General features: G+C 37.0%; 1 long non-coding RNA gene across 9 annotated transcripts in view; it reads left to right on the top strand.

The window, feature by feature from the left end:
- The window catches only part of LOC138158837 (uncharacterized), a 106,256-nt gene that overhangs the window by 63,330 nt on the left and 17,210 nt on the right, over nt 1-25,716 (top strand). For 6 of the 9 annotated variants that reach the window (XR_011167748.1, XR_011167745.1, XR_011167747.1 and 3 more), the window contains 6 exons: nt 12,404-12,453; nt 13,261-13,354; nt 14,893-15,021; nt 18,641-18,736; nt 18,914-19,052; nt 24,169-24,343. This is a non-coding gene — a long non-coding RNA (uncharacterized lncRNA). Of the gene's footprint in view, nt 1-12,403; nt 12,454-13,260; nt 13,355-14,892; nt 15,022-18,640; nt 18,737-18,910; nt 19,053-24,168; nt 24,344-25,716 lie in introns of all 9 variants that reach the window. The other 3 variants (XR_011167744.1, XR_011167746.1, XR_011167743.1) reach the window with 3 other exon arrangements.

Genomic DNA, 25,716 nt, shown 5'->3' with positions numbered 1-25,716 from the left:
CCCTGGGCAGATTAATAAATTTCTCAGTGCTCTAGATTATAAATTGCAGATCAGTAGAAAGTCTGCATTGGTAGAAGAAGGTGCCTCACTGAGAGTGCCCTATCACAATGGAATCACAGGTCTAAACCTCCCTGATATGTGTAGCCATATGTAATCTTTATGATATAGTTGTGTGTGTGCCTGTGTGTGTATGTACCAAAGACCTATTTTGTAACTTGTTCGAGGTTCCATGGCCAGCTTTTTTTCTTTGTGTGGGTGTTAAGTATCTGAGGCCGGAACTGATCCTGGGGTCTTCCCGACTCTGGGGCTGGAGCTTTTACTCACTGTGCCACCTAGCCGCCCTGGTGACCTGAGTTCTTGAAGGCTCTAGTAGGTCCTAGAAAACTTGAAAGGCTTTACATATCAGCCTAGTGATGGATTGCATGTCTATTGTTCAAGGACCAGTCTAGCTGGGTACAAAGAGACTCTTCATCACTTTGACCTCAGAGTGATATTTTTTTTTGGTCATAGCAACTCATGAAGACCATCTGTTAAGTTGCAGAAGGGTTGTGATGTCAGTCAAGGGTGAGTACCCACCCTTCACTCTTGCAGGATCTTGAGCTTCTGGAGTTTAACTCTCTATCTGTATCATTTATATCTATCTTATTGCCATGCAGCTACCACACAACCAAGTATAGGGTGTCTTGAAAGTCTGTGCAGTTTTGAGCTTTTAAAGCTTAAGCATACCAAGGAAAATATCTAAGAGCTGATAAATCCTGCACAACACACAGTTCTGTCAGTAAATGATAAATATATCTCTACACCATATAAAGTGTACTTAGGTAGCAAAAGTAGGAAATTATTTCCTACCTTATTTTCCCAGTTTCAGTTGATCATGTTTGGAGACTTGGGCCCACCTTTGTTTCCCCCCTGGTCAACATATTAAAAAATTCTTTCTTATTCTCCTTTTGGTCAACATTCCTCTTTATACCCAATATTTCTAAAATGCAGAACATTAAATTTTTCAGTGGTTGTTGATGATGTTGGGGATGTGCTAATTATCTCAAGCCTTTTACAGAAAGCTTAGTATAATAGGATCACTGGGGTTAGTCAGTAAACATTTATTGTGCCTACTGAGTGCCAGACACTGTACTGAGTGCTGAGGGTATGAAGAAAGGTAAAAGACAATCCACAAGGCAGTTAGATAGCCCAGTGGATAGAGTGCTGGGCTAAGAGTCAGATAGCTCCATCTTTCTGAGTTCAAATCTTGCCTCATACACTTCTTAGCTATGTGACCTTGGGTAAGTCACTTAACCCTGTTTGCCTCAGTTTCCTTATCTGCAAAATGAGCTGGAGAAGGAAGTGGCAAACCTCTCCAGTGTCGGATTTGCTGAGAAAACCCCAAATGGGGTTATGAAGAGTTGGATATGACTGAACAACAATAAAAACAAAAGACAGTCCCTGCTCTCAATAAAGTCTGCACACATGCAAGCAATCATGAACATACACTATAGTAGTCATGATAGCTTGTAAATAATCAACTGAGGAAAGACACCAGAATGAAAGAAGATGAAGAAAAGCTTCCTATAGAAGGTAGGATTCTAGCAGGGACTTGAAGGAGGTGGAGATGAGGAGGGAGAGCATTCCGTGAATGGGGGGGGGGTAGCCAGTGAAAATGCCTGGAACATTCTGGTCATGGAACAGCAAGGAAGCCAATGTGACTGGATCCAAGAATACACGATGGGGTGTTAGGCATAAGGAGTTTGGAAGAGTGTGTGTGCAGGACTTTGAACAGCAGATGGAAGAATTTATGTTTGAGCCTGGAGGTGCTAGGGAACCATTGGAGTTTATTAAGTGGGAATAGTGGTGACATGGTCCTACCTGTGCTTTAGGAAGAGGGCAAGGGATCTCAGAAGGCTAATCTGGTTCAACCTGTTCCTTTCGTATATGGGGAAACTGAGGCTCGGAAAGCTTCAGTGACTTGCCCAAAGTTGTCAGAGGTGGGATTTGAATGACAGTCTTTACAACTGCAGAGTAAGCTGACAAAAATGTCACACATGAACAACTTTTCATCTTTAGACTTATCATCCCACTTTATGAAAGCTCTGGGTCATGGTGCCCGTTCAATTTAATATTTATTGAGGGCCCCATCAGTGTAAAACTAAGAGGTAGAGAGCTATTAAAAGCAGGAGTGAGAACTAATGTCTGTTTGAATGTAACACATGGCAAGTTCTCATTTAGTTCATTCCTGTCCTCTATCTGCCAGAACGTTTTCATTATTAGACTTCTGGTTTGCTATAGTATACTTAATGTTTGACAGAAGCAGATAAGGCCACTAGTGCATATGATAAAAATAGTAATGAGACACAACTATTAATATCCTCTCACAATGTTAAAACTATCTTACATTTCATGCCAAAGAATGCAATTGCCAGCAGAATTCAGTTTTTTTTTAGGATGGTAATAAAATTCGGAAGAGTGTAGTTTTCTCTGATCATCTAGACCTTTAACAATTTTGACCTAGTAAAGAAAAAGACTGTAAATGGTGTGAAATATCAAAATTAAGTGTTCTGGCCTGGTCATTTAAAAAATGATTTTGCAATATATGCTAGAAATCTATAGAAGTCATGGGCTTAGACCTAGTTGCATCCTTTTCACATATGTTCCTTTCCCTCGTATGGTGCTTCCTCTAAAGTCCCTGTTCTGTGGTAAAGCATGCTGATTAAAGACAGAGATTGATATAATTTTAGAGCTGGATGGAACCTGAGAAACCTTCTAGACTATCCTCCTCAATTTATAAAAATGAAGTGACTTGCCCAAGGTCACACAAGTAGAAAATGGGAGAGCTGGGACTGGTGCTCAGGTGTTTTGAGTCCCAGTCCAAAACTGATCAGAACCAAATTCTTTTCCAAAGATATTAAAAAACAAACAAACAAACAACTAAATAAATGGAAATGAGACAGTGAGTAGCACAGCACAAGATGAAATGTTGAACTTAAAGTCAGAAGGACTTGAATTCAAATGTTGCCTCAGACACTTAGAAGGTATGTAAACCTGGGCAAATCATGGAATTTCTTTCAGTCTTAGTTTCCTGATCTTTAAAATAGGGATAATAGCAGTGCCTAACTCTCGGGGTTGTTATGAAAAGAAAATGAGAAGACACATGTAAAGTACTTTTTAAATCCTAAAGATCTATATAAATGCTATCTATTAAGAAAAAAAACACAAACTATGTGCTTTTTTTCTTTAAATTATTTTGGTCATTGATTATTTTACTTATTTACTTTTGGTAGAATTCAACTTAAAGAGGGCAACCACTGGTATATTTCACTTTCTTTTTAGTTATCAATTTTATTGTGTAACATACAAATCTAACATCTGGATTGAAAACTTTGAACTTTTTGAGGAATTTTCAATTAATTGATTTTGACTTTTTAGAAAGCAAAGAAAGTTTCTGTTCTCTGTTAGAAGAAAAAGTGCAAGCCTAGCATAAGTTTCCAGAATGTCTCGATAGCAGCACTTTTAATTTTGTTTTTTTTTTTGGTGCTGACAATTCCAGAGTTTTATTTCCTTTCTTTTTTAAGCAATTGGGGTTAAGTAATTTGGTCAAGGTTACGCAGCCAATTATTTTGTGTGGGTGCCAAGTATCTGAAGCCGGAACTGATCCTGGGTCTCCTGACACTGGGGCTGGTGCTCTTACTCACTGTGCCACCTGGCTACCCCTATGTCCCTTTTTTCAATCTTATTTAATTCTCAGTTCCAAAATCTCTCTCTCCCTATGTATCTCAACTGCCTCTCCCCCCTTGAGAAGATGAGAAAAACAAAGTCCATTACAAGTATGTATAGTCAAGTGAACGATAGCAAGAAAGAAAAAGTAAGAAAGACTAGAAACTATGCTTTGATTTGCACTCAGTATATCACCTCTCTCTCTGGAGATAGATAGTCTATTTCATCACGAGTCCTCTGGAGTTGTGGCTGGTCATTGTGTTGGTCAAAGTTCCTAAATATTTCAGAACTGGTCATCCTTATGACCCTGCTGTTATTGTATAAACTGTTTTCCTGGTTTTGCTCACTTTACTCATTCACTTCAGTCCCTACAAGTCTTCCCAGGTTTTTGTGAAACCATTATCATCATCATTTCTTACAGCACAATATTCCATCACATCCATATGCTATAACTTGTTCGATAGCAGCTCTTCATAAAATTGTTCAGCATTTTTAATGACTTTTCAGATACTGTAACATAATGCTATAAACTTTTTTTCTTCTGGACAAATAATTTGTTAGTCAATGAAACATTACTGCAATGAAAGAAACTTTACTACTCAGTCTATTGTTGGAATGAATAGATATTTTAAAAATATTTGAATTCTTATTGGGTATAAATGATTGAAAACATAAACAAAAAATATACAAAGTACGATCAAAGTATATTCAACATCAACTTTTCTTGGGCATGAGCAGAGACCAGGCTCACTTTGCACTAACATTCCTCTCTTTAGTTCAGGGAAACATTCTCACACCACCTTGTGCAGAATTTTTTAATGGGTGCTGGGGGGTGAGTAAAGAGTCTTTGTTTTGTGAGTTAGAAGCAGGGGAAAGAAAAATGTGTGCCTTTGGGCAGTATATTTTAATCATACTGGTAGGGCGGCTTGTACTCATTTTTCTCCCTTGCTGGGCCATTTCCAATTTAGATTTATCAAACAAGAAGAACAATTTATTGAGAATTTGGTATTCAGTATTGAATATTCAGTACTGGGTTATTCCAAGTACTAAGCAGAATATATATGTATATGTATATGTATATATATATGTATATATATTTCCCTCTTTCTTTCCTTGGGCTTTTTTGAGTTTTTCTCAACATAGCCCTCCCTTTTACTTTTAGCCATAAAATGATGGCCTTGTATATAGGATAAAATGCAGGGAAAGGAGTCCTAAAGACTACACAGTCAGTATACCTTCAAACACACGGTAATCTTCTCTATCAACTTTTGGGTTATGGTGCTTTCCTTAAGGGTCAACAAATTCAATTAGAAATTTATGGAGATAATTTATAAAGCATGCACATTTGTGTTTCCACCCCTGCCACCTTTGAAGAGAGAAAAGTTTCTCCTTTTACATCCAACACCTTTGTCCCCATATCTATGTCTTTCCATCTTGACTTTTCCCACTCTTTAATGGAATACTTATGTCATATAGGAAAATCCCTTGGGATTTTTTCTGTTTGTTTTTTAATCTTAAATCAAGATTACAAAGTTAATTCAGTGCAGAAGGAATTTGTTAGCTTGGGCTCCCTATCTTTTGTCAAAGGCTATAGAGGTCATGGATGTCTCAAATCAGTTATGTCACATGAGAAATGCAGAGAAACATGCTAGACAACTATGTCCATTGCCACCTCTGATTCACTGTTAAGAGTGGTTTGGCCCCAGTAGGTAAGAACCAATGCATAACAACCATTTTGACCATCAGTTGATATAGATCCTCATCAGATCAGGAGTAAAAAGTTCTCTCTGATCTGGGCTATACATTTTTGATACTATTCTCTTACCCAAGGAAATCATTGAAAAACTATAAGAAATGATGATGTAAGTGAAGGTAATTCTATGGGTGAATAAATTGTCTAAAAGTTCCTTAAATCTTTGAAATACAATACTTGTGGCATCTATTGAATGTATATAATTAACACTTCCTCCTTATTTCATCATGATTTTCATCATTATCACAGAAGTTAGCATTAAATTACATTGGAGAAATATGCATGGGTTTTATATTTTTTCGGATTACAAGTATTCAGGCAGACAAATTCAGGACCTCAGGGACAAGGGAGTCCATCTGCTCTTCATAACCTAAACTTCACATTGTTTTGTGATATAAACACACATATGATAATAGACTGATTATTGGATGTGTCTTTTGTGTATTGTTACCTTCTTATAATTGTTTAGAGAGGAATTCATCATAGCTGTTTAAAGAGTGATTTTAGTGCTTTCACAGTGTACCTGTGTAACCTTTGGAAGGTGTCATCTACCCCTTTGGGCTTTGATTTTTTTCACCTGTAAAATCAGGAATTCTTAACTTTCATTAAAAAAAGTTTTGGATCTTCTATCTCCCTCCCACCCCTCCCTCACTCACTGAGAAGTCAAGAAGTGTGGTGTCAATTATACATGTGAAATCTTGCAAAGTATATTTTCATATTATCCATGTGAAAAAAAGCAAGAAAAATAAAGTGAAAAAAATTATACTTTAATCTCTACTCAGACTTCATCAGTTCTTTCTCTGGAGATGGATACAGTTTTTTTTACAACTCCTTCAGAATTGTCTTAAATCATTGTATTGATCAGAATAGCTAAGTCTTTTATAGTTGATCATAGTTATAATAATGCCATCACTGTGTACAATGTTCATCTGGTTCTGCTCATTTCATTTTGCATCAGTTCATATGTCTTTTCAGGTTTTTCTGAAATCATCCTTCCTACAGCACATTTGTATTCCATCACAATTACATACCACAGCTTTGTTAGGTCATTCCCCAGTTGATGGGCATTCCCTCAATTTCCAATTCTTTGTCATCACAAAAAGAGCTAAAGCAGGGAATTCTTAACCTGCAATAGATGAACTTAAAAAGAAATTATAACTATGTTTCAATATAATTGCTTTCCTCTGTAATTCTGTGATTTTTATTTTGTGCATTTAAAAACATTGTGTAAAAACATTATTCTGAGAAGGAATACATTGGTTCTGTCAAATTGCCAGAGGGTTCATGGTACAAAAGGGGTTCATGCTTTTGAGATTAGATGATCTCCAGGGTGTATTTCAGCTCTCAATCTAGGATCCAATGATATTTTTTCTTTGTTCGGTTGTTTGTTCATTCATTTGTTCGTTCGTTCGTTCGTTCGTTCGTTCCTTCCTTCCTTCCTTCCTTTCTTCCTTCTCTCTCTCTCTCTCTCTCTCTCTCTCTCTCTCTCTCTCTCTCTCTGTCTCATAGCATTAGCTACTCAAAGGAAATCTCACTGATCTGTGTAGATTAAACTAATTAGTTTTGGAAGGGTGAGCTCTGTGTCAGTGGGAGGAATATGTACATTGATGAAATTACAAAACTCTTAAGAATTGAATAAGACTCCTTATAAACAGCAAAGGAGTAGTATAATAAAACCTCCTTTCACACAGGAGCATGAAATACCTTAAGTGCTTTGAGATCTATAACTGTAAGGTTCTTTAAGCATTACTAAACTTTATCACACACAGGCTTATTCCATTCTATGCTATATGGACAGCTAAAGAGAAGAGTCAGGCAGGATATAGAAATGCAGATTATGGGAGTCTATGGATGTTAGATGTGTGGGTTATTAAATCTATTTTAATAAGAATGATTATACTAAATAGTTTATGTAGTATTAATTTAAAAAACAAATGAAACATCTTAAGTTATAGTCTTTTAAAATGTGACTATATGTTGACTTCCAGTGTGCAGTTGGTTTCTTTTCAGTCCTAATTCTCGTTTTTCTACCATATTCAAGTCTCCACATATCCCTGTTTGAATGGAAGAGCAATGACACAATTTGGAAAGGTTTCCTTTTTGTAATTAAAACATAATTCTAGACTTGTAATCATCAACACACACATAAATCATACAGAAAACCACAAACTCCTATAATGTGTGTATCAACTTAGGAGAGTGTGAGTGTAAACTCTCATAGCCCATTATATCTAGCAGGCCTCAGGTCCTCTGCCTTGCTTTGCCCCAATCACAGATTTAGAATGGGAAGAGACCTTACCTACCATGTAGTCCAGTCCCCTCGTTTTTCTAGGTAAGGAGCTGAGTGAGGTCCTGAATGGTTGAAGGATTTGTCCAAGGCCACACAGCAGGTAACAGAGTCAGGAATGGAACCCAGGGCCTCTTACTCCAAATGCAATGCTCTTTCTACTAATATTTCCTGCCGCTTTGCATCCTCTGAAGCAAACCATCAGAGACCATGTCCCTGAATAAGCTAGCTTCTCAGCTTTGGAACTCAGGCCCTCCCCCACCCTGAACCCCCTCCTCTTCTTTCTTCTTTCCCTTTTCCTTCCTCCTGTACTCCTTTTTCTTTTTCTCCCCTTTCCTATTCTTCCTCCTGCCCCTCATTTTCACCACATTCATAATAACTGAACATAAAAATTTTGGGCCCTATTTTCATAGGAGTTTTAAAAAAATGATCTTAAAAAGGCTAGACACCTGGACCATAGATGCAAAACCAATCTTGTCTTCTTTCACTGTTGTCTAGCCTTCTTGGTTTCCTATGTATACAATGGTCAATGTGTTTAGGCCTCTTTGGTTGTTAGAACTTTGAACACCTTTAGTGTTTAGCTGTCTTTGTTCGTTTCTGTCTCTTATGTCTACCTTTCCCCTTTTTACTGAAGTTCAGACACTAACATGATTGCGTTAAGTGGAAAATCAAGGGCATTCTTAATAACAATCTTACAAGCTGTAGTCATCTACAATTAAAATGATAATCTTTCTCTCTTCTCCACAATTCTCCTTTTTCCATCTTCCTAAGAAGCATTCTTCAGTCTCAGAAATTGCATAGTTTCTTTGAAGCGATTTTTCAAACTATTCAGAATATTTTCTTCTTTTCTTCCTCTCTTTTCTCTTTGCCTTATAAAAAATGGAATACACAAGGACCCAGCCTAATATTTATGAGAACCTGAGTGACATATAATAAGGGCAGTTTCGAGACATTTACCTAACAATGTAAAATGTGAATTTTGTTCCTTATAATGGATTTTTAAAAATCTAGCTTTGAATAATTTGGGGTACTACACTCTTAGTTTGGGATATTCTATGAGGTTTTTAAAGGAGATCTAACCTTTAAGTCATTGTAGAAAAGGATCTTGACTGATTTTTTTTCATATTTGGCTTATATTCGTATCTCCCCTTTACCTGCCTCTTCCCTTCTCTTTTTTGTTTTTTCAGGTTCTTCCCTTGCTTGTAGTGCAGGTGTTTCATTAAAATTGCATTTGGTTTTGGCATGCCAAGTAAGGGAACATTTGTATTTCATAAATCAGTGGAAACCAGATATTTTGCAGTATGTATTTTTGCGTGGGTTTAAGAAAGTAAATGTCACTATTCAATGGCCGGGATTATTTCTGTGACTTGGCATATTAGAAAGTTTGTGGAAGTACAAGGCACAGTTAATGTTTCTCATCTCCATTTAAATCAGTCTCTAGCTTTTAGAGAAATTCTCCTTTGCAGGATGATCATTCTCCTCTGGTCTTTTAGCAAAGGTGAATGAATAGACCTTGAGAATTTTATTTTATTATTATCATTATTTTGCTATTTATGAATCCCTTAAGTTCCTATAAACATAATCTTTCAAATTCCTATTTGGTTTTGTTTTACATAATATATGTAGTACTTTTATACCATGTTCCTCCATATGAAGAAGCACATTGAGGGTCTTTAAAAATATTATAAATTAGTTTTAGGTTACCCAGTAAGCTATTGTTAGGGAGCAGTTCATTGACTCAGCAGCTGGTGGTATAATGACTAGAGTACTGGGCCTGGAGTCACTTAGGCTTCTGTTCAAATCTGACCTCAGACACTTACTAGCCATGTGATCCTAAGGAAGTCACTGAACCTTTTTCTCAGTTTTTTTTTTTCACTGCAAAATGGGGATAACAATAGCAGCTACCTTTTAGGTTTCTTAGGAGGATCAAGTGAAATCATATTTATAAAAAGTACATTTAGATAGCATATGGTAGGTGCTATATAAATGCTTATCCCTTCCTTCCAATTCTCTAAAATATTTTGAAGTCCCTTGTTTCCCTGAAGATATACATTTTTACCTCTCCTCTATCTTCTTCACCATTTATGTATAAGAGAAACACACACATATAGTTTAGGAAATTTCCATATTTAATAAGTAAAATTTTCTATATTTAATAAGTTAGAAAATCAAATGTAAAACATTGGTTAGCAAATGTGAAATAGAATCTTTATGATAGTGAGAATTTCTTTTCATTATAGAGAATGGGTTGTAGGCAGTGGCATGCTAGTAAATGTTTAACAATGGATTCTCCACAAAAAAGTACCCACTATGCACTTTTAAGTTCTTAGCAAAGCAATTGGGGTTAAGTGACTTGCCCAAAGTCACACTGCTAGTAAGTATGTCGTGTCTGAGTCTGGATTTGAATTCAGGTCCTCCTGATCCACTTCAGTGTAGAAATTGACAAAACAATCAGCAAAACACTACGTCAAGCCCTGATTTGTATCTCTTGCTGATCTCTGAGGTGTAAATACCCATATGGAAAATTTAACATCTGGCCCTTGAGCTCCATTTGGTTCTAATACACCCTTAATTGGAGGTGTTTACTGAAAACCTGAAGAATGGAAGGGACTGAAGGAGAACCTTAACATTGGCTTTGCTGATTTTGAAGCTGTGACTTTTGCCAATGCTCTTTTATTCCCATACGTTCACTTTATCAGTTGTATCAAAGTTATATCAGTTCACGAACATACACTTTTAGATTTTGTGTATCTAGTTAATGAGTGGCAACATGATAGTGTGACTAGAGGACTGACATTACTTAGGAAGGACCTGGGTTCAAATCTCACTGGCTGTGTGGCAAATCACTTAGTCTCCCACTGCCCCCTAGCAGTTCTCTAAGGCCTTAAGTTACAGATAAGCAATTCCATCAGCCCAGGGAGTTTCCATGCTGGGAGTTCCCTACCCCAGTGGCTTCACATGTCTGTATCCTCCTTCCCCCACCTCCCAATTGTCATAGAATGCAAATCCACATATGTATTCTTATGTTGAAACCATCACACACATATAAGTAAATCAGCAGAAATGAAAGTTTAACAGGATGACAATCCCAGAGCCTTTGGCTTGCCATTCCTGCACATGGGGATGTAGAATTCAAAGAGGAAAGAGGATTGTATAAACACATGGGAAAAGCTCAGTTTTCCATCCAGGACGAATTTGCCAAAGCAGGATGTCTCACTCACATGCTGAAAACAGGAGCATGTCTTTTCTCACAACCTGCAAACCAGCTAGCTGAAAGATTGACAGCTGGCCAAGGGAACGCACACCTCGTTCTTCGATCTAGGCTGCCAGTGTTTTAATCACAGTCCTGGTGATGAGCGGCCTGGGAGGGCTCGCCTTTCACACACTAACTCAAACAAACACAGCAGAATGTCTCCGCTGCTATCCAAGCCCTTTCCTGCTTTAGCATTCCTGATGTACTCCCTATGCGCTGTATACTTTAAAAACTCAACCAACATGCTAGGCCTTGTGTCATCTTACATCACTTCTCCTTATAAATAGCCTTTGGGAATGGCAAGGGAATGTTACCACTAATCATAGAGGCATTTGGAAGGGTTTGGTCTCAGCAAATAAGCACTCTACTGAATGAATATGCTAGAGAATTCCTGGGAAGCCCTGAGTTTTAGAAGCCTGTTGACTGACTGGATGGATATCAGACTTGGGCAGGGCATTTCAGAAAGAAACCTGGGACTTCTTCCCATGCAATTTTTCTTACTTAAAGGGTGGATTTATTGAAAGCTGGCATCAATTAATGCAGATGCCTGTGTTCACAGCAAAGAGGCAGGGGAGCCGGAGTAAGCACTCACCAAATGACCCATGTAGCTGCATACAGTATGTCTTTCTTTCTGTCCCTGGCAAGGAAGTTGCTGCCTCTTTATCATGCACCCAGGGAGCTTCAATGCTAAAAAGGGATCAGAACTAAGGAGAGAAGTTTGTTGTGCTCAGAGATGCCAAATATGAATATTCAATTAACAAGAACAACGGCAAAAAAAAAAATCGCAAAAGTCATGGTGTGTAAATTAAGGATGCCTGGGAGTAATTACTCTGCATGGCAAAGCCAGTGCGACATTAAAAATACCCTTTATTTCTTTGTTTTCAACTCATGAACAAATAAACGCTAAAAATATGTTTATCTGTTCTAACAGAGAAAACAAACAATTTCCATAATGCATATATTAAGAGAATGCATAGCTATTTCCTATCACTTGAGGCAGGGAAATTTGGTAAAGGGAGACAGAAGTAATAGGAGAGAAGTAAGTACTTGATCAAAAGCTGTCCTGGCAGAGTGCAATCCTTCAAGGGCCAGGGCATACCATGTCCCACATACTGATTTTTTGAATAGACCTCTTGCCAAGATAAATTCTCTCTGGACTCTAGAATTTATAGGATGTGCTTAGCTTGCATTAAGAACCCAGCAGTTTCTTCCCTTCACAAACAAGCCCTCTTGAGCAAGACAAGACATAAATGGAAAGGATGCTTTGCTAATTATTTACATAAAGACACAGAGAGATGCAATCTGGCCTTTGTGTTTATTTCATATTACTGCTTGGCCTACGAGTCAATGATGGAACTGAACATTTTCGTTCTGTTTGTCTCCCTCTGACTTTGTTAACTTTCAGAGCTACCCAGCAAGTCCTTTGAAAAACAATTGGATTGCAGTCTGGGAAAGGTAATTCACTCATTTATTTCCTCTTCTAATCTTTCGGTATTTAGTTATGAGTTTTTTCTTAATGTTCAGATCGTGGTCCTCATGGGCAGTGATTTTATCTTCAGATTTGAGAAAGACATTATATATTTAGCACAGAGTAAGGGCAACATGTCCTTTTCACCATTTCAAAGTTGTAAAAGAGTGGTGGGAGAGAAAAGCTTATAGCAGGGCTGGAGGAGAGCACTTTCAGAATGTTTTAACACGAAATTAATTACATGACAAACAGTGGTATCAGGAAGAGTTCTGCAGATCAGCACAGGAAAGGGGCCTTTGAAAGGAGTCTATTTTCATATTTAAAAATTATCATAAAAGGGCACCCATCATTTAGGAGGCAGTTTTGGGTACAGAGAACAGAACATTAGGATGAGATTTTCATGGAAAATCACATATATCTATGGAGATCAGTTGAAGTCATAAATTAATTTTTCAAAACGGAAATAAGTAAGGTCAGAAGTAACTCAACTCAGGTTGCTCTAAACATTGGTCACCCCCACATTGCATATCTTGGGCCTAACTGGGGTCTCATTTCTCTAGGTGAAAGGCATCTGGGCCACAGTATAGACTTGGCCGGCTCACTGTAGATAGTTTGTGACAATGCTGGAAGCACCATCTTGGGAAATATCCTCTGTCACAAAAACCTTTCCTTCTTCCCATATGATTGGCTTGATTTCCTGACCTTTTAAAACTTATCATTTCAAAAGGGGTGATATTGCAGTAGCCCAGGCTAGAGGCGATTATAACCCTAATTTCCCTTTTGTCTCAATGCAGAACAAAAATGGAATCTCAAGGAAAAGGGAAAAAAATTATTGGAAAGGAGAGCAGCCTATCTTTGTGTAAATGTGGAGTTTTCACCTTGGTTTGTGTAAGTACTTCTGGGGGGTGTCCACTAGTGGATGGGGTCAACCATTCTTAGGACAGCTCTGCTGGAATCCATGAGTTATCTGTGCAATGTAGGTGCTTAGTAAATACTTATTGATTGATTCAGTCTGAAGAGGCCTGGTTTGCCTGATATCAGAAATGAAGAGAAGGGAGCCCATGTGTATGACAGATATTTATTATGAAAAAGAATGTGGAGAGCAGTTAGGGTATAGTGACCCATTCTGGCTTTAGACAAACTTAGCTGAAAATGCCTCCAACTTCAGATTTCCCAATATCTAGGCTAAACAGAATGCTGTTTCTCAGTCAAGTGATCCAACAAATGGTTCATTGAATATCTATTGTGTTCAGAGGGCTGAACTACTTCTTAAAGGGAGGCTAGAGAATATATGACTTGTAATCTCACTTCTGACCAGATGGGTAGAACATACACATATAAAAAGAGACATGAATGGTTCAAGAATTATCTATAGACACATGCAAATTAATATAATGCCAAAAAGAGGGAAGAACCTGAGAATATAGGCCTTTAAAGTGGAAGGTTCCAGTATTTAAGGGCAGCATGTTTCACAGAGAGATAGTATGGTGAAATGGGAAACTGCACCCAGTTAGGAGAGATCTGACTTCCCCAGTGCCCCCTTGAATTTAGAGGCCATTTAATCTAGTCATCTCCTTTTCACAGATGAGGCTGGGGCCTAGAATTTCACAAAGGTAGTAAGGGGCCAAATCTGGGATTGGAGCTGGGTCTTATGACTCCAAGTTAGCATTCTTCCCACCCTACCACACATCTTTCTTGATTTTCAAGTTCCTTTGCCCAAGTTAAAAAAAATCTGCACAATAATGGGATCTCTTAAAATTATTTGCCACTTTTGACTTGAAGTTTACAGAACAAAATTATACCTTGTCCTCTGGATATTCAAGTTCCTTGCCATTTCTGAATGCTTTTCTTCCCTTAGGTCTGGAGTCAAGGGGCTGGGCTCATGAATGTGGGCTTGGCTTGCTTGTCTCTTGTAGATGAGTGAAAAGAGTGAGTGAGGAAAAAGCTTTTGGGAAAACACACCAACTATGAGATTTATTGATTATAATCAGATGTTGATTGGGGCACATTTGAAAATGAACTAAGTTCAATGAAGTTAACAAAGTTTTGTTTACATGTAGTCTCTGCCCTTGGGGGACCTATGCCCTGGGTAGGATTGGGGAGCAGTATGGATACCTCAGGCCAGGGTAAAGATATATTTTCTGGTTGGCAGGTTTTGTGGATCCCTTGAATATTACTATTAATGTGCAAATCAAAGGGGAAGAGTTTGCAGGACTGCCTCCTGGGCGGCTTTCATTCTGCCCTCTTGCCCTCCCCAAATCTGCTGAGGGTGAATCATGGACAACTGCTCCCTAGGCTGTGTGTTTAGCCTGCTTGTGGTATGTCATGTAGTTCTCTTGTAGACAATGCTCTTTGAATTGGCCCCAAAAGTTATTGCGTTGGACTCTCTCCCATTTCAAAAAGCTGAGTACATGCTGTGATTGCAGCACTTCCAGCCTATGCCAGCCTGAGGAGCAAGAGCCTAGGATTGGAAACCAAACTGGAGCCCCACATGGCAATGAACAGCACAACGTTTTGGCCAGAGGCACAAATCATGTTGGGGATTTGAAGAAGAGGTGATTTTTTTTTTCAAAGAATGGTTAATATGCATTTATTCCTTCTGGAAACATATTAGAGTGTACTTTCTTTTTAGAGACTGAATGAAAATGATTTTCATTAAACCTCTTGATGACCACTCTGTAAAGAATAGTGAGGTTCATTTGAAATGCCTTCTTGCAAAAGGTGGTTCCTAGAGTTCTTTCTAATATGGCCACTGTGTAGAATATATGTACATGCAAAATTCTGCAGGTGGGGATACTAAATTTTGTCCTTTTAAAATTCAAATTGTAAGCCTAAGTGGAAAAAAAAAACACCTTACATGACTTTTCCTTCTTTCCTGATAGACGGTAAAACCCAACAATCCAATTTTGGTGAAATTAAGTAAAACAATTCTCTCCTTCTATAAACAGTCAAATTTTATGGTTGAATTATAAACCCCTGGAAATGGGGGCTTATAATGAAACTCCTGTCAAAATATTAACTATAGCTATATGAAAAAAGCTGTTATTAAATAGCATCTTGATGGCTTAAAAACTTTCTTTAAAAATCTCTGTTTATTCATTATAATTAAAATGCCTAAATTATAATGATCCACTAAAAACAAATAGTTTTAATCTTTTCCATAGTTCTCCATATGATGTTAATGCTCTGTACATTAGTATTGATGCCTGAGTTTAATATTGCTTTCTCTATCATTAAAATTGCTAACACCATAGCTTTGGAAATGTAAATTTGAATACTTAATTATGTTGCTATAAACAGCCACTCTAATGCCATGTTCTCATCGACAATGATGGGCCTTCTTCCAGAGCTGGCATCTCCAGCAATCACGCAGTCTACTTTCCTGTTGTGTATACAAGGAAAAACATTCCCACCTGAGATCTCCCCCAAAGTTTCACTTGGGAAAGAGGGCATGATTAGAAATATGTTTCCAGTTGCACATTGCTCAAACCCAGTTTTGCCTTTACTTGGGCTAAATGATGCAAACATAGTCCAGCCTCCTTTCCAGGAGTGTGCAATTACCTTGAAGGCCCCTACTAAAAAGCCCTGGCTAATTGAGAACACTTGCTTTTGCTTGCAATTAGCAAGGATATCCTCTTATTAAGAAATGTCCCTATTTTTTTTCTGCAAAAAAGGTGGGTTTATCTTTAATGAACTAAGAGTTTGGAAGCTCTGCAAATTAAAGCATGCATATGCAGGTTATCTTTTTGCTCAAGGGGACATACACCACTGCTGTGTTCGTGTGAAGTAATAATGAGAAACCATAAGCAAACAGTAGAAGATTCATGTCAGATTGTTCTCCAATAACATTAGAAAAAAAAAGCAGCTGATGTATGGGATATTGAAGGCAGATTAAGTTGTTAATGTATATTAGTATATTCTTAATTTCCTTTTAATTGAAAAAGACATATTGACTTTAATTAGAACCATTTCACAGGAACTGTCAATTAGCACATGTCAAACTAGTTAATTCAGAACAGAATTCTTTTAATTAGGGTCTGCTTTCCTTTAACTGTGGGGCCAATGAAATCAGCCTTTCCTTATCAAGATTTTAAATGTCTCTAAGACATACAATACAAATGTAGTCTCTTATCTATTATTAGAAGCCCATATGGATAACATTAAAATGATGATGCTGGCATTGTTCATGCAGCACAAATCAGAGTCCCTTTATGACTGTTTGAAAAAAAAAATGGCTTTGAACAAAGACTATTTTAAATACACAGATTTATCCTACTTTAAAGAGACTACAAAATTTATGACATGCATGTTCACATTTAAAGTATTATTTAATATGTCTGCTCAAATAAATGGGCCTATTCAAACGTTTTGTGTGTTCTATCAGCCAAAGACACATAAAACATTGTCAAACCATACAGCAACATTTTTCCCTTAAATGAACTGTAATCAAAAAGGGAAAACAGTCTGAATGATTTTTTTTTTTGCACAACATAAAAACAGCATTGTTAACTTTCATTGCTTCTAAAGATTTAATACCAATAGTTGATACAGTGGCTGAATGTGATATTGGTAATCAGACAGTGTAAAATCTGAATCTTGGCTGTTGCCTAATGTAGTGATGTGAAATTACAAGGTTTTAGCAATGACTGGCACTAGGAAGGATATTGGATAAGGCCGGGGGTTTCACCTGAAGTGTGGGTGTGCTTCAGTAAGAGAACAGCATTAAGAGAGATATCACTGGGAAAAAAAAAAGAATTAATGGGAAATCTAGCTTCGTTTTATCATGTGAGCTTTAGTCACTGTTTTACTGACCTATATCAAGTGAGGATTACAGAGATTAGTGAAAGGAATACTTAATAGCTCAACTGTGGATTCCAAAGAGGATTATCTAGTAAGATATTTTCTGTATCCGATACTTTGTCCCTCCTCCTATAGGGCTGATTAACTCAACTCTGATGATAGCATCCTTTTCTAGAATAGGATATGCCACAAGTGTGGTGGTAGCTCTGCATATGCCAACAAAGTGAAATGGAGAATTATGTGTATTGAGTGAAGCTCAAGTATTTGCATTGGCTGATTCTCGAAACTTCCAAAGTAATTCACGGGAAGTCCAAAAACCTTAAAAAGGAAGAGAGATTTCGTTGACAACCTGCCCTTCCCACCCCATCTTTTCCCTCGATAGCAGGTTCCTTCCTTGCTCTCCTCTCTTACAACCATCTCTACAACTATATAGGTATTATGCTTTAATTTTCTATTTCACTCATGTAAGCACAGCCTGAGTTAACTCTTCAGAAAAGATTGAGGACTCAGGTCAGTTATCGAATGGAAGAATTTTAGATACACAATAAAATTTCTCCAAAAAAATAATTTCAGAGAGGGATAAACTCTCTTCACATTAACTAAATGTGTCACCAAGTCCAATCAAATAATTCGAACCTTATTGAAGGATTTCATTTCTCACGGCTATGAAAGATCTTGAGAGCACCTGAGCAATCTGATACTAGTAAGCTTTGCCCACACGTTATGATGTTGTTTTATCTCTCCCAGTGGCTAATGTGGCTACATTTTGATCCACACTTATTCACAAATCTTGTACAAGTCTGTAGCAGTGACAAGATTAGTAATCTTGTACAACGTTGGCCTTTGAAGAAGCCATTTATTGAGATATTAGTATAGTTCATCCTGCCGACTGTGACAATAAGTTAACAACTTAATATGTTCCATATGACCTATTCACAACTCTATTTTGGCATAACACTGTCATATATATTAATAAATAATATTATTGTGGTCCCTTTTGAAGTTTTGCTCATAAGTTTAAATATCACCACTGGCAAATATTTTTTACAGAAGATATAAGGAATGCTGACACAAAGCTACCTAATCCCTCACCTTTATGCCAAAAAAGAAATAATGCTGATGATTTCAGATAACTTTTTTTTAAAAAAAAAGCTTATCCATGATTAATTGTCACATTATTAAATTAAGCATGATTACAAAAAGTATTAGGAATTCAGTAGGAAATATAATTTTTTATTTTTTTCAGTAGAAAATATTTTATATAATATCTTACACTTCCAACACATGAATTTTACATCCACTCTATCATTAAAAGTTCACTAACAACACTATAAGCTTGGTGGTGCCGGTATTATTATCATCTCTATTTTATAGGTGAAGGAACCAGAACTCAGTTAAGTGACCTGCCCAGGGTCATTCAGGTCATCAGAGGGGGAGCTGAGAATCAAACCTAGATTCCTCTGACTCCAGGTTGGTGGTTTAAAAAAAATTAAATATATATGTATACGTATATAATTTTATACCACATATTAGTTTCATATGCTGTACTGCCTTCTTGTGACTTACTTGGTAAATCTTTAAGCTCACTCTCGCAAAGGACTATGATTGAACACTTGCATTTCTCTCAAACCTCTGTTGACTAAGCAGGGCGAACATGAGTGGAGGGATAGAAGAAGAAATCCCAACAGCTTTCTCAAGCCTCCCAAGTGGGCCTTCACAGTATGGCTTCATTATTTCATTTACAGCATTGTGAATTCACAGCTGCCAGACAAATCCATACTGAAATGTAAGTATAACATACATTCCAAAGCCAAAGATTCAAAGCAGATATTTTTCATATTCTCCATTTGTGGATTTTTGTGCCAGTGTTTCAATGTGAATATCTGGATATTTTGGGCAGGTCCTTCTTTCCCCAAATATTAGCCAAATTCCATTGGCTCTCAGTGTACCTTTATACCTTTAATTTCTCTAAGTCTTAAAAGTGTTTGGTCTGCAAGAGTCCTCTATTAAATGCATTCTCTCCCACCACCCTAAATAATGTTTGTCAGCTGTTAACAGTTTAGCAGAGATGAACAGGAATAGCTACCAGGATTTGCATCTGGGACAAAGGTATTTGCCTAGGGTACCAGGGGGAAAGGGACATTGATAGGGGAAGTTAGGAGAGCTCCAAAGACAAACTCCATCTACTTCACAATTTGTCCCCAGGGCCAACTGGATGATTAAGATTTGACTGGACTGCAAGTATTTGATTTTTCAGCAAACACTTGAAAATAGATCAAACATTTTAGAATTATTCTCTGATGCCTGAGAAGGATATGTTAAAGCTGAAGTCCAAACAGAGACTGGTGTTTTCAGGAGAGATGAAAAATTAATACATTCAGGAATTGGGTTTGCTTATCTCACGAAGGATAAGAATTTGTTAACTAAAATCAAGGTAGAGGGTCTCATTTAATCTGTCATTACATGAAGATATTGATTGCACCTTGATCCCCGATGCAATGGACAATATCCCATTTAAAAGGAGCTATATCTATGCACTTCCAGATTCTTTAATTACCATAGGTGTGAAGGGAACACAAACCAGGTAGTCTGGTGCACAGGTCTATGCACTTTTTTGTTCCAACAAATAAAGTTTTTTTTTTTTTTGCATTGACAATGTAAGTATAAATAGTGCTCTGATGCTAGTTTTGAGAAAACACTAGATTAGGGAGTCAGGAAGACAAGTTTAAATCCTGTCTCCAACACTTCCTGGTTGTATGTCCCAGGTCAAGTCACTTAACTCTCTTGACCTCAGTTTCCTCATCTGTAAAACAAGGGGCCTCAGTAACCTCTAAAGTCCCTCCTTGTTCTATGTCTATCATTCTAATTTTGTTTCCTGCTGCTGACATCAGTGTTTGTTATGTAATGATGCCACACTCTCTCCTAACTCTTACAAGTAACAGGCGCGTATATGCGCTAGATAAGCCTACATGTAACAAATTACAATAGCAATACATATAAATAACAGAGATTCTAAGATTTATTTACTATTCAGCACTAGAAGCCCCATAAATCATATATGTGTGAATTCCTTAAAAAACAAACTGATTTCAGATTTTTTCAGATCAATATTTTGATAATAGGATTAGGGACTTTGATAATACTAACTCATTACTGAATGTCAAAGGCATGGGGATTAACAATAGTGGGATCACCAGAACCAGCTCTATAATATTTTAGCTTCTTGATCTTCTATAGGAATGCTGAGGCCCTTGCCCACTTTAGTCTATGAAAAGTTGACCCCAAGGCATGACTATTAAAAAAAATTATTTAAAAGGCTACAAGACACACGGATTTGACTTAACTTGATACTCTTTTACAGCTGAGGTTCTTAATAAAATTTCATTTTTACTGATTGGTCACATGGATCCTGTGCTGATCATGCATTGTTCGTGAATCAAACCAAGTCATTTAAAAATGGCTAGCATTAGGGAAACTTAATAGCTTTTTTTTTTTAGCAGATTATTTAAATCACTGTAGCTATGATTTTAAATAATTTATATCCAAACAGAAAGACTCCAGTGAGCCACAGAAGACATCCTTGAAAAGAAAGTAAATTTTAGATTAAAACTCATTCTATTTCTGGATTGTTTAAGAATTTTTAAAATGGAGAAGTGCTCTTTCATTCTCTCCTAAATCTTTTATATGAATGGAGTTATTGGGTTAAATAAAATTATGTGTGTGAACACATGAATTTTTAGTCTATTCTGTGTGTGTATATGTGATTGTACAAACGTATTTTCTAGCTAATGTTCAACAACAGGCTAAATGCCCAACATTTCATGTATATTGCATGATTGATCTGGTAAATTAAACTCTCCCCATCTCAAGAATGAGTGTGTTGAGGGAGATTCTTTTGTTTTGTTTCTCATTGAATATTAGCCAGACCTTGAGGTTAATGTTCAACACCAGTCCGCTGCCCAATAAATAACTGTACTGTATAGTTTTAAAGAATGTTAGAGTTGTAAAAGACCTTGGGATGATCTAATCCAAACGCCTTAATTTTATAGATGAAGGTACAAAGGCAGGGAGAGTTGAAATGACTTGTCCAAGCCCTCATAGTTATGTAGTGGCAGATCCCTCTGTCCATCTTTTGTATCCCCACCTAGTGTAACTTTTATGAACCACTATTGTCCATCAGCAACATTAAGAATGAATTTTAGCTTCCACGGTATAAAGTAATGGATCAACTGGCACATTCAATAAGAAATCTGAATTCTCCTGAAGGATGTTAATTTCTAAAGATTGCAATAGATCTTGAGAATACCTTAAAAGTAGTTTAGTAATTAGCAGGTTGTGTGTTTTGACACATCTGTTGACAATCTAGTTCTTTTCTGACTTAACTGATTCCAGGATCTACATTACAGACCCTTAGCACATCAAAAGGCTGTTTAAATTAACCATGGGATCAAAAGATTAAATATGATTATAATTTATCACTTTATTCATTTAAACACTGTTTTCATGAGCCAACAATGTCATGTCAGGTAGGAATCCATCTGTTAAGTAAACACCACTCTTGGTTGAGAATAAAAATGTCAACACAGACAAAATACACTTTGCAAACACTTGATGCATATTAACAGATTGATTTTATTATTGTCCACCATGCTTGAAGATGACCCTTAATGATGACTTTCTTATTGTGACAATGTGATAAAAAAAACTTGTTGCCAACAATCCTTACTTCATGCTGTATTCTGTAGCTATTAGCTAATGAAGTAGTAGGACTTTCTGACAGGATGGTGATATGCTCTCTAAGTAAGCAACTTGACTATTTAGGATGGTTGATTAGTTTATGAATTGTTTTCTGAGTGGCTACTCATCCGATTTAGCACTCAGTTTAGGAAGAGGCTTGCAAAAAGGCTTCCATTGACAATCTCACCTGCAATTTTCAACAGTATAATTTTTGATCCCCTGGTGAGAAGTCATGTTCATGGTATAAATAGTAGCTGGTGTGCTTCCACCTTCATTTTGAAAATACTGATTTTGTTTCTTAGGCCTATTTTCCTCTAGCAATTAGAAAGCAATGAGATCATTCCGTATTTTCCATTAGGTGATTTATATTGTTTGGAAAACATATTGCAGGTAACTTGAGAGGATACAAAAATGGTCTCATTTTATTTTGTAGCAAAGATTTAAAAATTGGAAAAATTCACCAACATAATATCTAATGAGGGAAATGTTGCATGCAGATGTCTGTTTCTCTATTAATCCCCCAAAGGAATTTATCCTTTTATTTGTAAGAGTAACATCAGAAACAAACATGTTACCAAAAATATATTCCACTTAAAAGAATGGATAAACACAATATGAATTTAATGTCAAAAAAATCTGTTTTTAAAATGGATTTTAAGGTTTAGAATCTGAAAAGAACAGTAGTTTTAAAAGCATGCAGTATGGTTTGTAAATATACTGTTTCTTCTCTATGGGCCTCCGTTTCATCACCTGTCAAATGAGGGATGATTTTATCAGATGATCTCTAAGGCCCCTTCCACTTCTAACACTCTGACTCTACACATTCTACTCCCGTGAGTCATATGGTGATCACATTCTGTACAGCTTTTGATGTAGCAAAATGGAAACTAGGGTCCAAGTTATGTACCTTTTACACGATGCAAAGAAACCTAATTTCATTTTAGTTGTTTCTGAAGTCTCCGTCTAGGCACATCGGCAGCCAATTTCATTTTCATTGCAATGCATGAATAGCAAAGTCACATACTCTTAAGTTAATGCAAAGGGCATAAGGAATGGAAGGAGAAAAATACAATTTTTGTTGTTGCTGTTGTCATTTGAAATTTCCACAGTGTCTTTGCACATTGGGCACCATTTCATTTTTATTGCATTGCACTGAGAGCAATGTCACATTTCATTAAGTTAACACCAAGTTAGTAAAAAAGAAAAGCAGAATATTTTGCTGCTATTACTGTTGTTCAAGATTTCTGTCCTGTAGATACTTATTTTTTATGGCGACGAGTTATTTCAATAGGGGAATGCATTAGGAAAAAAAATGTGGCTTTTTTAGTCAAATTAACTACTGACTTGGACTTTGACATATAGCTTTGTGTGTTCCTTGGGCTCTGTGAGGGTAAACAGGTCAGTCTGATAACACTGGAAACTCTTTTATGACCAACTGATCAAAGAAATAATATAACTCAAATTCTCCTTCTCTAGACTTGCTATGTTTTATATTGAATATATGGAGACCAACCAAGGACCTTAGCAGATTGGTTGGTAACCTGAGCTGCCATGCCTTAGGGACCATCAAAATGGTGTACCTTAAAGAAATAGCATAGCTTAATCATACAGATGCTGATCTTCCCTGGGTTGCCTAGAGGTCAGATCTAAGTATATATGGGTTGGAAAAACTTCCTCTCCAATTGGAGGCAGTGTGGCATGGTGGAAAGCTTACTGAATTTGGAGTTTCAAGACCTGACTTTGTTGCTTTGGATGTTACTTTTCCTCTAAGGGCCTCAGTGTCTTCATGTATAACTTGAAGATATTGGTCTTGATGATTTCTGAAGTCCTTTCTAGCTATAATAATAATAATAATAGCTAACTTTATATAGTGCTTTAAGGTTGGAAAAGCACAACTCTTGAAAGTAGATGATATTATTGCCACCCTCATTTTATACATAAGCGAAGTGGGAATGAGAGGTTCAATGATTTGCCCAAGGTTGGACAGCTGGTATGCATCTGAGGCTGAAACTCCAGTCTTCTGACTTCAAGTCTAGTACTCTATGCCTTGAACCTCTTAGTAGCCCTGTGATCTCTGATTCTATGAAATTCAAATTCAAGAAGTGTTTATTTAAAGGCTAGCACATGTGAGATGTCCACTAATGTCTAATACTTTGTCCTGACAGTAGCTGTGACCTTTGCTAGGTATTTGAAGCCAGCTCCAGATGAACACAAGTTCTGACAGTTTCTACCAAGCTGGAAAGATTCTGAATGTGCCCTAGCGACATATTGAACGTCTGTCACCTCAGGAACAGCATAGCTAAATGTGGAAAGTCTCATCTTCAGAAGGTTGGCTACCAGGTAATGATTTTTTTTTGGCCACAGTAATTCATGAAGATTCTATTAAGGTCTGTGGGGGTTATAATTTGAGCAAGGGGAAGGAGTATTTACACTAATGAAATCACAAAATTTCAAAATACTGAAGTTATGTGTATAAAGTCTTATGTTAACATAGGGAGCAAAGGTACTAGGTTAACATAAAGATTGAGGGGAATAAACAAAAAATAAGCTATGATTATAATATAAAGGAAAATATAATGAATGCATGAGAAATACAAAATACTATGCATTATGTGATTTAAAGTTTGGAGTCATAGAAATCACTTGGTTCAGCCACCTCATGTATAGATGAGTAGAGTTCCAAATATAAAATGGCTTGCCTAGAGTCACATAGGTAGTAAGTAACAGAGACAGGATTTGAATCTAGTTTCTCTGATTTAAAATTCAGTGCTCTTTTTCTACACCATGCTAGTGTTTAGGGAGAGTGATTATTTTATTTTTGGCTGGAGTGGACCAGAGAAGATTTCCTGGATCAAGCAGCATTTGGGCTGTGCCTTTGGGAATGGTAGTAATGTCTTCAATGCTTAGTTCTAGAACTATGATGAATATAATAAAATACATTTGCTGATAGATATCTTGTCTTAAACATTTTTCCTTAGTTCAACTAGTCTGAAACTAAAGTGGAGTAGTAAAGCTGTAAGGCTGTGTCCCAGGTGGACCTGAACTAGAGTAGACAGCCCTTATCATGACATATTTTGAGGGATACCATCTACATAATCTAACCTACTTGAAATTCCTACCCTTATTCATTTTTTTGACTTTAGGTATTGTCCACAGAAGTACTATGTTAAAATACAAATAAGTTCCCTGGGATGCATAATGCATGAACCCATTAGCACCTATTAATACCTTGGGATAGAATGATTTATCATACTGGCTAACTGCCACTTAAAGTCCCAGGATAGCAGAGTATGGAGGTATGTTAGAGATTTTCCTTTATTTATTCTTTTCTTCCCTTATTTTATAGCTAGGAAAATGGAGACCTAGAGAAGCCAAGTGACTTGGCTAAGCCACAATCTAGTTAATAGTCATTTGGCAAACATTGATTTAGCTCCTTGAGAAAGTAGGAATTATGCTGATAAATGCAATGGCCAACCATATTTCCAGATGACTGATGAGGAAGTATCCTACCTATCTCTTGATGGAGAGGTGATAGATTCAAGGTGCAAAAAGGGACCTTCCTTTTTTGTCATGGCCAATGATGGAATTTGTTTTGCTTGTCTAGGCATATTTGTTTCAAGGGTTGTGTCCTCCTCCTCCTCTTCCTCCTCCTCCTTATTCTTCTCCTCCTCCTCCTTCTTCTCCTTCTCCTTCTTCTCCTCCTCCTTCTCTTC

This window comes from Petaurus breviceps, unplaced genomic scaffold (genome assembly GCF_028583685.1).
Source record: "Petaurus breviceps papuanus isolate PSGF00001 unplaced genomic scaffold, PetGlider_PUasm1.0 175, whole genome shotgun sequence".
In the NCBI taxonomy this organism is placed as follows: domain Eukaryota; kingdom Metazoa; phylum Chordata; class Mammalia; order Diprotodontia; family Petauridae; genus Petaurus; species Petaurus breviceps.
This window is presented reverse-complemented; position numbering and strand designations above follow the sequence as displayed.